Source organism: Ischnura elegans, chromosome 3, assembly GCF_921293095.1.
Source record: "Ischnura elegans chromosome 3, ioIscEleg1.1, whole genome shotgun sequence".
Taxonomy (NCBI): domain Eukaryota; kingdom Metazoa; phylum Arthropoda; class Insecta; order Odonata; family Coenagrionidae; genus Ischnura; species Ischnura elegans.
Window position 1 is genome coordinate 9,161,426 of NC_060248.1, and position 20,700 is coordinate 9,182,125.

At 41.8% G+C, this 20,700-nt stretch overlaps 1 protein-coding gene across 2 annotated transcripts in view; it reads left to right on the forward strand.

Moving 5' to 3' along the window:
* The window catches only part of LOC124155422 (regulator of G-protein signaling loco), a 153,119-nt gene that overhangs the window by 100,792 nt on the left and 31,627 nt on the right, over window positions 1-20,700 (forward strand). The gene's annotated exons all lie outside the window — the stretch shown is intronic.

Genomic DNA, 20,700 nt, shown 5'->3' on the forward strand with positions numbered 1-20,700 from the left:
AGAGGTTGCCAACTCTCCAGTGGCAGATCCATGTCGTTTCGACAGCTGTTTCAAAGTGAGGAATTCTCCGTCATGTAAGCTTCAACCGCGGTATCCGGTGTGCTCGTGAACCGGAAAACACTTGTGAAACGCTTGGAACCATATTGAGTAAATTTTCCTCCTGTAAACGGTGTCATTAATTTCATTTAGCGTCAGCGAGCGTCTGCTGTCTCATATATATATGTGCTCTTTCTTTGGATATTGCTTATGGACAAGGATGTTGATTTTCTCGAGTTCTTCTTTAAAAAAAATTCGTGTTGACGAGTATTTAAAGTATTTCGAGAATATTGAGAATTACGAGACGTCTTTTTTTCAAGCAGTAAAATCAATGTGTCCGTACTGTTACTGACAGGAATTTGTTTGTTTTTAACGCGTCTCTAACCCGATCACTGGCTGTGTTGGTATTTTTCTGTCCGAAGAAGTCGTGTGGAGAAGTTTAGGGGAATTGCTTCGGTGAAGTGCAGCTTGATCATCGATTTAGTACCCCTAAAAGTATGTGCAATCGTGTATGTGGATGCAAGGATGAATCTTCTCGGAATACTAACGTTGTGGTGTCCTGTATCCTTCTTGTAGCATTGCAGTACTCCGATAAAATCAGTGAACTTGCTCAAAACTGCAGCAATTGAAACCGGACCGCTTCGCTATCTTTGTCTTCTGATTAACCTGCTGCCACTCACCAGAGAAGCCAAATTGTTAAGGGTAACTAGCCCCTTCCTCCCAAAAACTTCTGCAGTCATTGATTCAATCTTTTACCAAATCTTCAACTTCTCGGAAAACCTCTTTTCTGTTATTTCTAGTCATTTCACCGATGTCTTTCTATTCAAATTTTATCCGTTCATTCAGTGATTCTATCTGGAGTATGGTTGGGATGCGTTTTTATTTTTAGACATCCGGTCCAATATTTTAATTCCCCTTGCGTGTCAGACTGAGGAAATGTTTGAAAAAATCGCCAGCTGACCGTAATCGGATGACCATTATGAAAGATAAAATAAATAGGCTGCAGAACGGAGATTATTAAGATGCCGTTCGACATCCAACTTGTTTAATGATCCTGCATGGATATTTATCCACTTAATAATTTTTTTGCATAGTTAGTGTCAATGTACATCGATGAGAGCTCACACCGCCTGCTGTCATGTACATATGCTATGTCTTTTTTTTTCAATAGCTACGAAGACGTTAAGTGCTACATGTTGATGAAAACGAGGAGCCCCAGCCAATTATACCCCCTGCCAAACATCCTTGATGGAGCTTTATAGCTGGGTATATTGTAGATATATGTAGATGTAGATCTCTGTGTCGCTCAATTATTATTTGAAATACGATTCGTTCGGAATTCTTTGATCCATGGAGCCGCTGGTCGTAAAAGTGATTCCAGCGCCATATCATCTCCCCTCGGAATTCAGTTTGGTGAATTTTAAGTAGCTCCAGGTATCGCAACACTCTCTCTCTCTCCTGTGCGTGCTGATTATTCTGCGGGCAGTGTCTCCGCACTATCGTCTAGAGTTTCCGGTGACCGAGAGGAAAGGAAGGTGTGTTTTCCGCGAGAGAACAGTACGCACTTGTGCGCTCATTTGTCTTTTTAGTCGCCCCGAGGCGTAGCTTGTCCACCCAAGTGACTTGGCATAGTGTCGCCGAACGTTCGTAATCTGTGCCCAGTGCGTGTGCCGTATGGAGTTACATCTGAGGAATCCATGAAGGAGGTTGCGTAATCGCCCGACCAGCTGGAAGCGGACGAGAGGAGTTCAGCACTGAGGCAGGCGAGGGGCGTCATCGATGGGCAATGCTGTATTTCCTCCCGCTTCGATCGGAACCCATTTCCAAGAGGTGACCATGATCGTGTGTGATGTTGTGAGAAAGCTCGGTAGGCTAGTGGGTAGAGAGTATTGGCAACCGATCTAGGGGTCCCGGTTTCAACTCCTGGGTGTATTTCAGCGGTGAGGTTTACGGGATATGTATTGCGTGTGTGTCCATCTTCGTAGACAACCGTTTCGCCAGAATTCCCGCAAGTTTCTTCAGGTAGATGAAGTGCAGAGAGAGGTGGTAACGACGGTCTTTTACACACATCCGTCAGACGTCTTTTCATTGGTCCTTGTAGGAGGCCTGAGACTTCTCATTGGTCCGTCTTCCATGGCGTTTCATGTTTTTCTTTCTCCGATTTGTTCCTTTTAAATGAAATCCACGAAAACTTTCGACGGATGCGAGCCGTCCAACTCGCGGAAAAGAGCGCTCGAACCGACTCGGTGCCTGCGAAACTGTTGTCTACACACGCGGTGATCATCCCATAAATCTCTCAGCTAAATCCGCAAAGAGGCCTTGGGAAAGGAACTTGCCCCGATGTGACTTAGTCTAGGGTGAGCTCCGCCCTAAACCAACCGTCGGGTTTAATCAGTGAGTGATGGAGTCACCAGGTATTGTGTGTTTTCAGTAGGTTCCTTCATCAAGGACTATTCCCAAGAGTACTCAATGGAGTTAGGCCCAAGTCCGTCGCGTAGAAAAGAGTTTTAAGACTATGAGTAAGTTAATATGTCCCGAGAAAGATCGGACGAACGGAAGCTCCTCCATTGCCAAGTTTTCGTATAAAAGATACAGTGTCCGGCGTGATACAGTGGAAATCTTTGATTTTCAGCTTATTAAAGCAACTTGTCTGTTTCCACACTCTTTTATTTTCACCGACCATGGTTTCGGCAACTTGTGACATTACCAAGGCACATAATAGGCAAGGCCTTCATAATGGCACAAGTTGCCGAAACCACGGTCGGTGAAAATAAAAGAGTGTGGAAACAGACAAGTTATTTTAATAAGCTGAAGTTTTCGTATCTTTACATTCATATTTTTGATTCCCAAGCAATGTAAAGTTCGATTGCTTGCAGAGCAGGAGAGGTCTTTTTCAACCGGAAAGACTTATTCGGAAGTGGACGTTAGCGGTTTATTATTTCTGGAACTGCGATTTCCATTTTTATCGATATTTAACCTCAGGCCACCGAACTGTAATCAATGGAATGTTGTTAACACTCTCTCCTCTATTGATTCCAAGAAGTTGCGCATCCGGCCATCTTGAGGGAAAAAACAAGAAAATATCACCCCATTTGAAATAGATTGAACGTGGCGCAACTTAATTAAATCTGTTTACGCGATGAATTAAGGAGGATGAGATTTCGAATTCGATGATTAATTACTTGGACCCATGCGGCAGTTTCTCTGAAGTCGCTAAGCAATTAAGAATGCTCATGTATTTGTTTGCTATAACGCGTAATATTTTTATGACCGTTTGGTCTGCATGTGGGCAAGGGAGGCGGATCCAGGATTGTTTCGTGGATGGGGGGGATCCAGTATCCAATTTACACTAGATAGAATGATAATTTTCCTTACCCCATTTAGCCCCCCTATCCTATGTCCCTATCCTGAATCTGAAAGAAAAACGGCCTTCTCATATTTCAGATTAAAAACAACATACAAAAATTACTGTACGAAATATTCCCTTTATTTTAATTTTAAAGTTATGAATATGAAATTAAACGATTGAGGATATGTCATGCAGAAAGCAAAACGAACTTAATGATAACAGTAATGATACAATGAACCGTAATTATAAAAAAAATCTAGTCCATTTTTTAAGCGTCTGGGAGGGGGGGCACGTGTCCTCCCCCTAAATTCACCTCCGCATGTGGGAATCCTCTTGCATGCTGCAAACTGTTGATTGATCACCCCCCTGCCGAATGCCCTAGAGGTGTCACGTAGGGTGTTTTGTGTATGTAGATTTCCTTTCAGGGATGCCGACTTACAAAAAATATTGGGGGGCTCAAACCGGGGATCTTGCCCCGGGAAATTTAATAAGTAGTGAGTTTTAAGTTTTTTAAGGATTTTATAAGAGTCTTATGATCAGCATCAGAACCCTAATGACTCGAATCTCGATATCTGGACACTCCGGGGAAAATCGACAAGCCTGACGCGTTTATTCCTCACACCCATGACGAATTTTTTAGGGGGCTCGGGCCCCCTCTGGCCCCATGGAGTCGACGCCGCTCTTTCCTTTCCTAGAGCCACGGCGCTCATCGGTGATTTTTATTCTGGAAGTGTTCGAAAGATGCACCTAGGATTGGAACCCAGAACTTTACGATCAATAGCCAACCCACTAGCCTACCTCGCTCCAGGACCGTCTAACATCTGGTACCATTTGTCTCCGTTAAATTCCCCATTCGCAATTAAGTAACTGGGTAGCTTAGTGATCTGCACACTGTCCCAGAAATATATACATGTCCCTCGTTCGATTCGATATTTTCTCAATGGCATTTTATTTTGATTTCACGGTCGTTCGCGCGGCATAATTGAAGAAGCCGAATCAAATATATGATAATTGATATTTTAGTGATCGTTTCCGTCCATCCGATTTGCATGGTGCTGATAATAATACTAATGATATTTTCGACGCCTTCAACTGTTTTTTCGTCGCCTTGGATACATTTTTGGCCCTCGTAGTTTTGGAGCTCAATGTTTGCTTTTGTAACTCTGGTGGATGTGTTTGAGTGCCGTGTTATCGTCAGCTCAATGATTAGTCCCTCCTTTGCGAACTTATATCATCCGATCCGTTCGGAATGGTCGTATTTCCGTGAGGCCTGATTTTTCCGGCTTCCCTCCATTTTCTCTTTATGGCGACCTCTTCACGAAATCGCGCTAATCGGAGATCTCGCTAATTTTCACCCGATGAAAGCGTTTGTTTTTCCTCGCATATCATCCGTGGGTGTTAGTGTGTTGGCGTAAAAATATGAATTTCCTGTTCAAAGCATCCATCAAATGGGCTGCATAAATAGAGGAGGTTCCCATTCCATTCCGTAGCAACTTGATCAATGTTGCCACTTCGCTCGCTTTTTAATCGCTTTCTAAAAATATCCTCAGCGCTGCAATGAGCGCAGAACTATCCATTAATTCCCATTCGTAGCAAGTTAGTAATTATTAGCACTGTTAGAGTGAGGCCTCACTTGGAATATGCTGCTAGCGTATGGGACCATTACGAAGTAGGACTAATAGCTAAAATCAATCGAGTACAGCACAGGGCGGCCAGATTTTGATGGGTTGTTACGACAAAAAGTGCAGCGTTTCCAGTATGTTACGCGAGTTAGGATGGGAATCTTTACAGGAGCGTAGATCGAAGTATATAGGCTTAACTTACTTAGGAAATTCGAAGAAGATATTTTCTCAGACGATGTGAATCACATCCTTCGTTTACCATCGTACTATAGTAGACGTGATCATGAGAATAAAGTAAAATAAATAGATTGCAAAACAGAGAGATTTAAAATCTCATTCTTCCCTCGTACTATTAAGGATAGCAACGTTGTCTCAATTGATAGAATTAATGACGTCGCTCGCTAGGATCACTCATTGCATGTTTTTTTTCATAGTACTAACCTTGCATATATTTGCTCTAGAAATTACTAACCATTAGCAAGTTTTTTTTTATGAATAAGCATGTACATTTTGCTAGTATGCGTAATATTTCTATGACCGTGTGGTGTGCATGTGGCGTTCCTCTTTCATGCTGCATGTTGGTGATTTGTCACCCCCTGCCAAACACCCTAGAGGCGACTCGCAGGATGTTTTGTAGGTGTAGAATTCCTTTCTTATAGCCACGACGTTCTTCGATGATTTTTATTTTGGGAGTGTCCGAAAGATGCACCTAGGATTGGAACCCGGAACTCTACGATCAATAGCCAACCCACTAGCCTACCTCGCTCCAGGACCGTCTAACATCTGGTACCATTGGTCTCCGTTAAATTCCCCATTCACAATTAAGTAACTGGGTAGCTTAGTGATCTGCACACTGTCCCAGAAATATATACATGTCCCTCGTTCGATTCGATATTTTCTCAATGGCAATTTATTTTGATTTCACGGTCGTTCGCGCGGCATAATTGAAGGAGCCGAATCAAATACTTGATAATTGATATTTTAGTGGTCATTTCCGTCCAGCCGATTTCCATGGTGCTGATAATAGTACAAATAATATTTTCGTACAATATTACAAATTTTATTTACAAATATTACAAACAAACAAAAAAATTTCGTATAATAGTACAAATAATACTAACCTTGCATGTATTTGCTCTAGAAATTACTAATCATTAGCAAGTTTTTTATGAATAAGCATGTATATTTTGCTAGTATGCGTAATATTTCTATGACCGTGTGGTGTGCATGTGGCGGTCCTCTTTCATGCTGCATGTTGGTGATTGGTCACCCCCTGCCAAACACCCTAGAGGTGACTCGCAGGGTGTTATGTAGATGTAGAGGTATAGTATTGGAAAGGTGTAAATTCGATGAATTATTACGCCACTAACATATTTTTTTGTTGACAAGAAAAAATATATACAGTCGAATTATAAATTTGAATGATCTGAAATGTACAAGTAAGTGACTAAACAAAAATTATGCAGGCACACAAATTGGAAATAGCAAATGTATATAGGCATATGCTATTAAATGAACAACAAAACACTTTTTAAGAATCGCAGGCATTGCATAGGGAATAGTCAATGAATGAATTAGCATACAACATTAACTTTAAATAATCCATTTAAACTCTTGTAAATTTTAAACGCCTTTGAAAGAACGTTCTTATGGCCATAAATGAGTCATAATGTATGTCTTGAAGATCTGAAGGATATAATCATGATTGATGATTGCCAAAATCGGCCAAGCTGCGATCATTTTTTCTCCTTAGGTGTTTGTCTCCAAATTCAGCCTGAATTTTCGCAAAATGTTAAACTTTTTGGCTCGGGCGGTGGTGGTTAATATTATCCGATTTTGAAAAAAAAAACAGTTCGAATAAAAGACCCCTGATATAAGTGGACAACTAACTTGTGTAGGGCGAAGTTGATCCTGAAAAAATCTCATATCGGCCCACCCTACTACCTAAACATGATACGATATCGCATATCCACCTTTTAAGGCAGTAAGCCAGGAATTTCGTTCTGGGGGCGGTGGGTCCAAAACCAGGGGGGGGGGGAATTGTTTGAAAAACAGGGTACTAAGTAATGGGTTTTAAACTAATTTTAACACTTTTCATAGTCGAAAAATCTTCATTTATGAAAGAGATATTTTTTTAATCACGATTTTTCAATATTTGGTTTTCTTTTTATGAAGGAATATATTTGTGTTTTTATATTTCGGGTGGGGGTCCGGACCCCCAGGATACCCTCCTGGCTACGCCACTGTTTTAAGGGTCTTTCTCTGGCGTATGGTGCTCTTATATTTATCTTCTTCTTTCACTCTGATTAGTACACCAGCTAATGCCTAACCTAACCCGACTATCTAAGTACATCCCGCCAGCCACAGGTCTCTTAAATTTAGGTGCTGTATCTATTATTTAATGTTTAAATGCCTATTTCGACACCTCTGCATCTAACCCTAGTGCTCTCCACAATCTCCTCTCATCTCTACTTGGCGTAATGGAAAAATTTCGACTCGAATCGACGTACTTACCGCGTGTATAGCATACTCAAGGTGGAATTTGCGTGGCGCGATGACGTCACAACTTCGCCATTGTCTCGGCCCCATGATGATAATTGGAAGTGAAGCGCGTGGAATGTTTGTGACCTTTCCTTTGTCTCGTATTCATACTCAACTGTATCTTCGCTGGGTTTTTGGCGTTGAACCTGCTCCTATAATTAGCATATCATTAGGAGTCAACGGTATCTATCAAGATGTGGAACAGCTTTTGAAGAATAAAAAAATTTAAGGGTAAAGATGATGACGGCGATCCAATCTTCCTTAACATCATTTAACTTTTTTATGTGATTTTCAACTATTATTCTTTATTCAGCGGAGAGGTTTATGGGATATGCATTGCGAGTATCTACCTAACAGTTTCGCCGGTATTGCAGCTGACTTCTTCAGGTTGATGAAGTGCAGAGAGGTGGCCGTCTTTTACTCGTCCGTCGGAGTCAGGCGCCTTTTCATTGGTCTTTATAGAAGCCCGGAGTGTTCTCATTGGTCCTTCTGCCCTGGTGTTTTCTTTTGTTGATTTCATAACTTTAGTGGGATATAAACGTTATTCATTTTTTTTTCCTTTTTTGTTTTGGTTTGTTGGTCGTTGTCGTCGTTGTGTTCGTTTTCGGAATCTAACTGGCGTTTTGCAGCTGCATGGATATTTATCCACGTAGTAATTATGTTATTTTTTGGATGGCTGGTGTCTTGCATGGAGCAATGTATGATCGGTGAGAGCTCGCACCGTCTTTTTCTGTATTTGCATGTGTAACGGCCTTTTTTTTCGATGACCACGAAGGCGTAGCGTACTTCATACTGCATGTTGGTGAATACTCACCCCCTGCCAATCATCGTGAGTGGCTCGCAGGATATTATTCTAATATCGATTTCACCTCCTCCCACTCATTTTCGCCAGATGATAAAAAATGAATACGGGTCTCATTCGCCGGTTATTTTTTCATCGTCGATCGTGACAGAGTTTGATAGCTGAGTGGATACGAGTTTTTTTTCCTCTTTTCATTCATTCCTGAGTTATTCGCAACGAAAAAGCAACGAACTTTCGCTGATGAGTTGATGACGTTATAGACTCCTGCCGAGGGGGTCGCTTTCTCTCAGCTCTTCTCCTACCCCGAGTATCGGTTTAGGGAGTGTTTTTTAAATGTTTTTTTAACGCTGTCGTCAGCCATTCCTTCCTTGAACAAACGGTCTCCCTGAACGAGCTAATTAATCGGAATGACTGAAATGACGTCACCAGCTTATGAAAAGCTTGGCGGTGATGTTCTCGTTTTCCCGTTTTAAACTAACCATAGAATAAATGTTTAAACCTTCTTAACGTCTTTCTAATTATTTAGAAGATAAGTTATTCATGTGTAGGTCTGCAAATAAAATACTTTATTTTGCCAGCGTTTCGAACATGATGGTTTAAATGAATTTTTATGAAATGAAAGGAGATATGGACACTCACTATGAGTGATAGTACAAAAAGAGAACTACACACATTCGGTAAACATTAGATATTTAAACATTTTTGAGCAGTATAAGAATATACCTACCTTAATGAAATATAATGGAGTTTACGTTTTTTTACATTGTTACAATTAATTTTGGTGTATCATATTTACTGAAACTCTTCATTTCATTTCTTTTGTTGTAGCTATTTATGTTTTTTTTATGCATAACCCATTTCTTAAGATAATGTTTTTGTTAAATTATGTTCTGTGTATAGAATTTTTCTGCTTTAAAAATTGAAAGTATGTTTCGATAGAAAAGATGAATGGGGAAGAATCAGTGTCATCGTAACCTATGTTTCCCCTCTACCTTCAGCGACGCGGAGAACATCATGTAAGACCCTTACTATATTTGTATGTTCGACAACGATAAATTGAGAGAGATATTTTACCGAACGGATAGCTATGGGAATTCGTTTTTGTTCACTGAGAAATGAAGGATTTCAATTAATGCTGGGATGAACTTCTTTAGAGAATTTTCTTTTTATTTGTTGACAGCTGGTGTCCTAACACCCCCCGCCACAACCCCTATTGAGGCGTCTAATGGGAGAGTATGTAGATGTGGCTCTGCCGTATTCTTTTAATGAATCGCTATCACGGGTATATGTGTGGGCGAGTCCATTGAATGAGTATAATAATAAAAAAAAGAAAAACGCGAGCCGTTCCTCCTCCTGTCTGTCGTCCATCCCGTCATCTCGAGGAGGTTGAAAAAATCTGGAGGCGCTCTATTCGAGTTTTAAGCGTTGTCAGCAATCCGCCATCATGGTTTGACAATATTCGAACTTAAAATTTCAAACAGTGTACGTATATAATCACGTATTCTATTCCTTACTTATCGCCTCTGATTTATAAAATGAAAATGCAACAATTACTCCTTGATTGTCGTCGGAGTTTTCCGATCGTTCGTCATACTACATTATGTGTATATTAAACTGTCCATATAGGGGTAATCGCACCAGTGAATGTCCACTTTAGAAGTTAAATTACAAATTTTGATTTTAGACGAATGAAATGTCGTCTAATTGCCCCAGTATAGAATTTTCTTAGTCTTGAAGGTTCATGTATGAAATTAATACCTTTCTTCTCAGTGCAAATGGATAGAGATCAAAAGTACAGCGATGAAAGGAAATACTCGTAAAAAACCCAGTGAATGTCCACAAAATCCAGTGAATGGCCACAGGTAGTACCAATGAAAGTCCAAGCCAATGAAAATCATCACTAAGTCATGAACTAAATCATTTTATTCAGAAGTTCAAACAGCTTCGAATAGTATTCAACAAGTATATCATTCCAACTTTAAAATTTCCACTCAAGATTAATTTTAAAATTGTTAAATAATTAAAAAAACATGATATTGTTATATTATGATAAGTATTGATACATAAGTTTGCTGAATGAAATCTGGATATTGTCAATAATTATTTTTTTGTTTTTTGGTGGCTATTTCTTGCTGAATGTTCTTACATGATCTTTTAGTGCTCTTCGGCTGTTTCGGTTCGTGGAGATGGAGAACGGAATTTTCGACATTCTCTTTATCCTCTAGCATTTTAATTTTCAAAGCTAGAGCTTCTGCTCGGGCCTGCAATTTCCTTTTCGTTTGTTGGTCCTTTTCCTTTCTCTTGGCTGTGCGCTCTTCTTGGAGAATTCTTTTCCTCTCTTTTTCGTCAGCCTCTTTTTGCATTTCCTCTTCTCTTAGTTCTTTAAACTGTTTTGATGTTATAGCATATATGGGTTTATTCTTTGCTTTCCTTTTTCGGTCACTTGTAGCAATGCGTGGGAAACTCAGGTGTTTGCTCCAAATTGTCTCATACTCTTTTTTCTTGAAAGTTACCTGATTCGAACGAGATTCTAAAGGGGTTAGTTCTTCTTCTGAGGTCTCATAAGTGTCTATTTCGGGTGAATCTGGACACGGGACATTGAAATTCTGAGGCTGATGTCGACCATTTTTCAAATTGTATTCGACGGGGGCCACTTCATTTTCGGTATAACATTCATCATTTGAGGAATTTGGAACCGCCGAAAGTAAGGAGTCTTGGTTCTTTTCTGGAAAAACCTCGAAGATCACTTGTGTCGGGTTTTCCTCAATTATGAGGGTCTCAAGCACACCTGTCTTACATGAAAGAGATATCTCGCCGTTATTCTGGAGATTCTCATAATTTTCAATTGGGATACTATTAAGGCTATCAAAAATCGTGTCATCATAAGTCGAAGACCTGGTTGTGGGGTCATCAATGGGTTGCTCCTGTGGGTGGGTAATTTCAGTTAAACTATTCGTCTTGTGTTTGAATTTCTTCCAGATGTTGTACAAAACTGTTTGGGATGGAGGATTTTTCCCTGATTTTTCAGCATTTTGAAATAGTTGTAAAATATCTGGTGGGATGTCGGCTTCGATTTCTTTAAAGACTGAGGTTCCCTCACCAGCACTATCAATTGAATTTTGGTCAGGTGCATAAGCAATTGTTCTGTGTCTGTTCGACATACACTTGGAGTAATCTGGACGGTTTGGATTGAACGGAAAAATACCACAAGTTTCAAATGATTTTCTTATGAGATCGGGTTTCATTGCTGAATCATAGGCTATCTTGAATAATGGAGCAAAATTTATTTTGGTAATTGGTTTTGTGGACTCTTGGGTGTGTTTTATCACCGTTTCTTTCCAAGCTTTCTTGAGGGGTCGGAATATGCCAACATCACATGGCTTCATAATATGAGAGGCGTTCGCTGGCAAGCAGAATAAAATAATTTTGTTTTTCACTCAAAAATCATGTAAGTCTAAGTTTATGTGCGAACTATGGCCATCAAACAGCAACAGAACAGGGAATTTCACCCCCTTTTCTTCTAGCTCAGGTTTGAAGGCATTCGCAATGAACTCATAAAAAGTAGCACTGGTCATCCATCCACTATCACTTTTTCCAATAACAAAATTTTCAGGCATTGATGCGGCTATATCTCGAGGGATTTTCTTGTAAGGATATACCACCATCGGAGATATGTCTTGTCCAAACGCGGAAAAGGTACAAAGAGCCGTGATGGACTTTTTCTCTTGACCCGATTCAATTGCATAGACATTTCTTGTCCCCTTTTCCGCTAAGACTTTGCCAGATTTTGGGCACAGTTGGACTCCCGTTTCATCTAAATTAAGAATGCGCTCAGGATCGGATAGAATATCGTCGCAGCCCTCTTCCACTAGGAACGATTTTAATTCGAAAAACCACGTCCTTAATGTTTCCTCAGTAACAGCTGCACGAGCTTTTGATAGTATTTGTGCATACCTGAAGCTTATTTGGGGATGTCGTTTAAGAAAAAGCTTCATCCATTTCACTCCTGGTCGGTCATTCGTGAATGGATTTTGTCGTCCAGTTTCTTGCATAATCCTTTGCACCGCATCTTTCACATCGTTAGTACGTACTGGGTAGCCTATTTTAGCTTTTTCTAATATCCACTTTTCAATTCTTGACTCCTCTTGGTCCGTTAAAATACTTTGGGGTCCCATTTTTCTATGGCTGGGCACCTTTTCATGTATTTTATTGAGAAGTGTCGACTTCGGAACTGCGTATTGCTCGGCAGCCTTATTTGCACTCAGTGATCCCGCCCGTACTGCTGCCACTGCATTTTCCAATTCTTTTTCGGTATATCGAAATCTTGAGTAGGGCCTTTTCTTATTAACTGCTTCCGCCATGCTACAGAAAGCGAAAATATTCTAAATTAAGATCCAGAAGTTCGGTGGTAAACAATCATATCTACCCCCCAGAAAATCGGGACATTCACTGGTTTTCTACGCGTTCCAGTAAATGATCGAAATGGACATTTACTGGTATTTCCGCTTATAGCCGATACCAGTAAGGTGTCCGCCAAATTTTAAATGTAATAATTATATATTTTTAAGATTAAACATACCTGAATGAGCTTCAATTAGCAAGCAATCAAATACATACAACGCTATCACCTAGTAACCAGCGTAAATATTTTGGCGAAGAAAATACTTGGTAACCTCTTGTCTTTATCGACTTTTCAAATGCCTCTCGATAATTGAAATGCCACGCACTCGTTTTGGAGATCAAAATAATGTTGTTATAAACTTCCAGACGTTCAAAAACAGAATGAGAATATATTGGGTAATATTATAAGAAACCAATTTACCCAATTACTGCGAGGAATAAACGTGTAAATCTTTTTGCATAGAAGATTCACTTCTGCCGGACATTCATTGATGCATGGACAAAGACTGGTGCGATTACCCCTAGTCATATCGTGGTGATAATATATCGTCGTGGACTTACTTTCGTACTATCAATACGACCGGTCCGCCATCGTAATATTTCTATTGGCTGTAATCTTATTAATTAGCAGTAGAAGTGCAGGGGAGTGGATATTTTACACTTGTAAAATGTTATTTTCGGCCAAGCTATTTGCAAAGCGGAACCGTGGTGGTTGACAATAATCTTTCCTCGGGAAAAGATATTCGAAGTATATTTTCTCGGAGCCTTCCCATAATGATAGAAAAAAGGTTTAAACTGCGTTCGTTTGCGATGGTTTATTTTAACGTAACAGCGATCATGGCCGAATATTTCACCTAATAGATAGTATTGACTCTTAGGGGATTATTATCAATGTTTTGGTGTCAAAGTGGGCGTGGCTATCCTACCCAAGCACCCCCATTCTTGCCACACTGCGCTCAACGCTCGGAACCAGTGGTGCCCCCTCCAGTGTACATATTTACAACTTCCTTGCGTCATCTCCCTCCCTTCTACAACTACCCCCCCGCGATTCACAATACCAGTGCTGCCCTCTTTCGTGCCCCTCCCTTCTTCCTGCTCTACATTGTCAAAAACACGACCCTCCCTCCCCTAACACTCTATTCCCCCCCCTTCCCCTCCTTTTGTTTCCCGGAAACGCGGTCACAATGCGTCCACCTCTCTCTCTCTCTCTTCCGGAAGCGAACGCCTTCTTCTTCTTCTTCTCCCTCAGTCGGTCGTCTTATCGTGTTTAATCCGAGCAGCAGCCAGATATCTCTGTCTCGCACTTAATGTGGAGCACTCCTAGAAACTCGGAAGAATGAATTCCCTCTGCTGGGGACTTCGGTTGTGCTGGGCTCTCGATCCTTAAAACTGCGATGAAAGCGACTTGGGCTGCCAGCCATCAACATGTTTAGTGTTTTGAATTTCAAGAGTTATACCCGAAGTACTACTTCCGAATTGCTATTGCTTATTTACATGGGAAGAGGGGAAAAATGGTTGGAAATATTAGGAAGTTATTTAACCTCATTAATATTACTTTCCGGACACGATCGTCTTGAATTCCCATCCTGCATTCGTATGACTGTGGCATGTTTTGTAGTATTAATCATACTTAAATTAGAATACGCTTAACTGAACAATTATTGTTAATTTTAAACCCGACTGTTGCTTTAACTCAGCAATGGTAGATTAAGATCGATTATTTCACCTCCATCCGGATGTAAGCAAGACAACGAAACATATAAGTATGTTATTTCCAGTGCTAAAACGAAATGGGATGAATTGATTATCGAAATAAAGAACATTGTAATGTAAAATGCTCACTTGAACTTCTTTATTAAATTCTACCGTCGAAAAAGCGACAGCTTTCTGTAATAAATTACAATGAGTGTCCCTTGCAATCTTACAACCTATGCCGAAACGGTAATATTTTTGTGCTAACAACATTTCGGACTGAAAACGTGGCAAGGCTGGTGGCGTGAAACTTTTGTCGCCTGGCTACCCCTGCGGTACCCATAGTAACGAGTGATTAACGCGGCGATTACCGCTAGGTGTCTCCTCCATTGTCGATAGTTCATTCGCACAGGTTGACAAATTAGACCGTTTTTCTTCGTCACCAAAGTGAGCATCAATGATGACACTTTCGAAAACTCCATAATATTAATTATATTCTGACAGTTGTAATCTTGATCAGTGAGTTCTATAGCGGTATGTATGCCTTCATAAGACAATCCCTTCCAAGTTTGATCTGAGGTTTCCGCGGCTAGTCTCGGCTTCCGGGCGTTCCAGACGTTTCATCTCAATGTTTCTTTTCATTTACACCTTTTCATCATTTTTTCCGTAACTTTGTATTTACTGACAATTTCTATCATCATCTTTCGGCTTGTTGATTACGCCGCATTGGTCAACATGGTATTGGAATATCGTCGACCTCTCTGAATATCCCTTTTAGATAATCTTTAATTAATAGCACCAAGGGTGAGATCTGCCAAGGAAAAATATTCCGCTTTAACTCCTTCGTAAGTACCCATTGCTATTTGTTTCTTTACATGGGAAGAGGTAACTAGGGTTGCAAATATCAAGAAATGATCTAACATCATTAATACGACTTTCCGGACACGATCGTCGTGAATTTCGATCCTGCATTCAATTGACTGTGGGGGCCTGGGAAGAAGATGACTTGATGGTGTGAGTGGTTTGCATACCCGACTGTAAATCGGGAGTTATGGCTTCGTGTCCCGGCAAGTTCAAAATATCTTCCCATGGCGTGATTCTGCTTTAATTGTTGATAGGCACGCGTGTGCGCACTAGGCTCGAATTCGGAAGATCTGCATTTGAATCTTGGTCAAGGAAAATGATATTTTCTCTGTAAATTCTTTTCTCTCGCTCGGAACCTTTGATATAACTTAAAATTTTTAAATGCCTCAAAAAATAACTCATGCAGTGCCCATCAATAAGCATATGTGCAGCTAATTGATCACGTTCTGCTAACAATTAGCACAATATAAAAAACACCATCTCCATGCAGCAAATAATTATATATGTTTCTAACAGTTATCCTCAATTTGGTATGGCTTTTATTTAAGCGCAAATATTAGTGTCATAATTAATTATTTGGAAGTTAAAAATGAACCTATTTTATAGGTATTTTTAATATTTTTATTTTTATTTACCGAAAACTTTAATATGTATGTATATCAGGTTAAAGGTAATGTATTTTAGATATAGGCAGGTGTTGATAAGGTTTTACTCTGTATCCCGTGAAAACTTTCAAGGTGATAGTAGAATTATCAATGGACTAAAGGCCGATTTATAGGGGAAAATCAATAAATATGCGTTAGAACTGACGATAAAATAAGCTTCATAGTACCGTAGTTCGTAGAGAATCGATAGTTTGGACTGGACGCCAAGTAACATTCTTCCGCAGAAATGTAACAGCTAATTGCCAGACGCATACGGTGTTGAAATTCAGTTGGGTTGCTTCTTACAATTATCCGAATCCATTTACTTCTCAATTCCATATAATATCCATGTTATTATCCATTCTGAGGTGTCTCCTTCCACGATTGACGGTTAGGCATTAAAAAAAATGACGACTATACTGGGCGTACCAAAGTTTCACGCTAATTTTGGAAGTTGGCTCAAAATCGCACCAAGCCGCACGCTAATATTTTTGCTAAAATGTTTGCGCCGCCATTTGATGATCGCGCTAATTTCTCGGGGCGAATTGTTAATTTGTAATTATTGGTAATTTTTGGATGCTGGCAATTGTTCAGTGAACGCGACGAAGGAAGAGGAAATGCGATTGTTGCGTCGATCGGGAGTCGATGATGCGTTCTCTTCGGTTCTCTCTCTCTCTCTTTTTGCCTTTCCACTGTCGGCTGCAGCCGCCTGTGTAATGTGCGGAGGGGGGAGGGAGGGAGATTGAGGGGAATGGCGATGGAGGAGAAGTGTGTGAGGGGTGAGTGTTTTTCGCGAACCCCTTTTCGCGCGCGCTCATATCTCGCGGTGCCTTGGCCCGCGAAGGAGGGACTCGTCTCCTTCGCTGAGGCGCAAGTGCGTCATCGTCCCCGTCTCTCCTGTGGATGTGCGCTATCGCCTGCATCTCGCGATGGATATCTAATCAAGACACGAGGGTACGTCCAACTTGTCCACCCTTTCGGTGCGATTCTTATCTCGGACGAGACGCTGTTGAGTGTCTCTCCTCCTCCTCCTGTCTTCAGTCGAGTTCAGCTGCTCCCCCTCTTGGGTGCGGTCGCCAGCCGGACGTCCGTATCTGCGCCCGAGACACCTAATGATCCTTGCGTCTCTTGTATAGTGTGTGGTGGATTGAACGGTTTTATGTATGCCAAAGTATAGGAAGTGTGTATAGGAGGAGAGCATTTTGCCGGTGGGACTCTCACGCAATAGGTTGTCGTTGTTGTTTTCCGCTGGTGACCGTGTACGGACGTTGACGACCTTGGAAAGCTTCCATTGTTGCGTCATAATGAATTGGATTAGTCGGGATTTTGACGTGATGTTGATAGTTGTCCAGTTGTCCGTTCTTTCAGTTCATTTTTAACGGGAGTGTTCAGCACTAAATATTGTGTTCCTTCGACTTATTCATTTGTGTTGGATTGACCAGTTCTTTACGTTCAGTGAGGGAAAAGCCCTGGGAGTGTTTTGTTGGTGGTCCACCTGCTAGTGGCTTCCTGTGGACGATAAACGGCCTTGGAAAGTATCGATAGTTGTATCACAATAACTGGATAAGTCGGAATTGTGACGTGATCGGATATTTTCCGTGGTTCCAATAGCTTTCTGTGGTATTCCGTCGGTTGGTGTTCCCCAACTCGCCCGCCTGCTGTGTTCACGGACACAATATCCGATTGCAGCGTTTCCATTGAAGTGTTGTTGATGTTATGAATGCATGTCCCTTGGGCTGTGAATTTTTAGGCATATCTTCGAGGATAAGAAATTATTTGTGTGAAGGTCGCCGTACATCGGTGGCTGCAAACTCGAGGGAATACTTTCCAAGCTATTCCCCACTCTCTCCGTCCTCATTGTTCCCCTATCACTAAACCACTGGCCCTATTTCGGGAGTCCACGAAACTTTCAAAGAGCGAACAATTACGTTGTGACGTGAGGACCTTGAAAATTCAAAGCGATGTCAACTAAGATTATATACACATCACGTTCACCAAAAATTCCTTGCTGATCGTGGTTATTGTTGCGTCACAATAAATTTAATTAGTCGGGATGGTAACGTGATTGAGAACATCATTGTTGATTGTTGTCCAGCAGCCCGTTGCATGCCCTTGCAGATGTGGCCTCTGGTCTTTCTTTGTCCATTCCTTATTCCGGTGGGCTGTTCTTGTCTTTCGCGTCTCCGCTACCCCGTTCTTGCCTGCAACGGGGTTCGTCTCGGCTGATTCTCCCCGCTTGAGGACGTTCGCGTGTAGCCCGTCTCGGGAGACCGTAAGGTTCGTCTCTCTCGAGTGCGATATATTCCTCATCCCCTTCCTTCCGCAACGAGCGGATGCCGGCCTTTCTCCCGGGACGACCTCGTCTCTTTCCATCCACCGGGATTTCCGCGATCGTCTTCTGGGAAAGACCGAGACGCACGCTTCAAGCGCTGACCGAATGCCTTTCCGATTCTGCATAGTCGACGTCGGATACTCGGAAGCGAACTCCGGGCTCCCTCGCCTCGCCCACTGTCGTCATCGTGCCCCCGCGACAATGCTGCCGGCGACGACAATGGAACGCGGCCCGAAGTTAATAATGGAAATTGCACTTGCCTCTTAGCGGTCTGGGCCACCAACCGCCCACGCTCTTATCCGTGGACATTGCTTATCGGAAATGATATCGTAGCGTCTTGAAGCGGTTTGCGAACACTCCTAAAAAGTATTTTTCACCTAAATGTTCACATAAGCAGTAATTAATATCCCAGATTCCCATAAATCTTAACGTTGCTAGTCGGGGTATTTTGTTTATTTTTCCCGTCTTTAAATGGTAGGTGAATTGCAATTAAAATTATATATTTCCTTTGAAGGTCAATGTTATCTGTTTATCATCCCAGTAGCCAAGTGATTGATTAGATTATAGCTGCCTGACAATCTTCACTTAAGTCGTACAACTTACCTCTCTTTGAACGTGTCGTATGTCTGTTTTCTTGCTGTTGTTTTTGTGGTTTCTTCATCTTCATGAGTGGTGAATCGAAATAGCGTTTTCGAGAGAGGGAGCTATCGGTTGAATTCCTCCTATTTTCTTCTATTAGGGAATCCCAACCGCAGCAAGTGGTGTGAATAGACTTGTGTCCGAGATATGTGTCGCCTCATCAATGATTTATTGCTCTTCGATTGGCTGGTGCATTAATATCCCTCATTATTCGGCCGTGGGAGTGTGGAATGGTGTGTGCGGCGAGCCATTCCTCAGCTGGTGTGACCCCCTTCCCCCTGGTACTTCCCACCTGTTGCCGCCATCCGAACGCCCACCGACACGGAATAATTTAAGCTCTCTCCCGCATCTGCGCCTCGTACTTCCTCCTCCTACGTACGAGCGTGTTTTTTTCCTTCTTCTTTTTTTTCTGCTCGCCCTCCAAAAGTATTTCAGAGTCACAGGTGTCGCGGAAGTGTGAGGCAGTTATTTCCTCCTCCCAGTGAGGGGGCTCCGACAGTCTTTTGTTTAAGTCCGTCGTCGCTATCTCTGCGCTCCATCATTACGCATTCCACCTTCCCCGAATGTCACGGACCCTTATGCTGCTTATAAAAACGGACGGGCAGGGATTCTATTCGCTCCCGTCATTCTGTATACCCAGACCCAAACAAGTAAGCCAGAGATCACTCTTTAGTCTTCGACCGTCATCTTCTGCTAATAAATTTTCATCTACATTTACATTATTCTTATTTTATTGCCATTCCAGACTACAAATGACGTAAGTGTGGATGATCAAAAAGTATATCTTATGTTAAAATTTCTACGATATACTTAGTTTGTTTCTTTTGAATTTCTTGTCTTGCTTGTACCTTATTTCTTCTCAAATTCCAATAAAAACTAAGCAAATCCGTGGCCCTAAGTTGCCACTCATAACATTAACTGCAAGTACAGTCTCTAGGGAAGTGATGGAATTTATATCGCACTTCTGCTAGTAGATTGTTCGTTAATGCCACTTCTGTCCGAAGACTTGGGTGTTTTTCTCGAACCTATTTGGTACGTGAGCAACTCCATTGACGGGAGATTTTTTTAACATTTCAATCTATAATTGTAGTGTTTAATTAAGTTGTGTTAGGTATCTCGTTATATCTGCGTGTATTATTTGTTATGGTACTTTTACATTGGGACTTAAGTCACCAAATTGTAATCCCTGAAATAATTCGGTCGAGTAATTAGGGGTATCGAACCGGAAGCATCAGTGCTCGTGAGGTGGTGGGTTGGACTCTTAAGGGAGAGGTTCTCCGGAATCGTTTGCGCATTCTTGGGTGTGTGTCGCTGGTCTGTTGTTTCGGTTTCCACGAGCGACGTTCGTCATCCACGGCCTTTGTTGCGCGACCGCCATTCCCTCGCGCCGCCGATGACTCAACTCCTCGCCATCATCGACTGCGTTGAGTAAGTGGCGACGGTGAGAGGCCGCCTTTTCTTCTTCTGCTGGCGGCGCTCGGCTCCTTCTTTGCGATGTAGAGTTGTTGGCGTCAGGATGAGTCCCTACCGCAGGTCCCCCGTGCACCGGCTCTCCTCCTGTAGCGTCCTGGGTTCGGTCCCCGACTGCGCCAGTCCGCCTCCGTCGGGCCGCGAGGCGAAGGCCCCCGTGGTCAAGGGCCGCGGTCTCAGCCTCAATTTCGAGGCCCTGGATGTCGTGGTGAACCATGTAAATGCCTCTTTTGGAATAATGTTGTCGCGATTGTTCGAGTTGTGTATTTCCTTTCATGTGGCCGCCGCATTACCCAACCGCCGCGGCG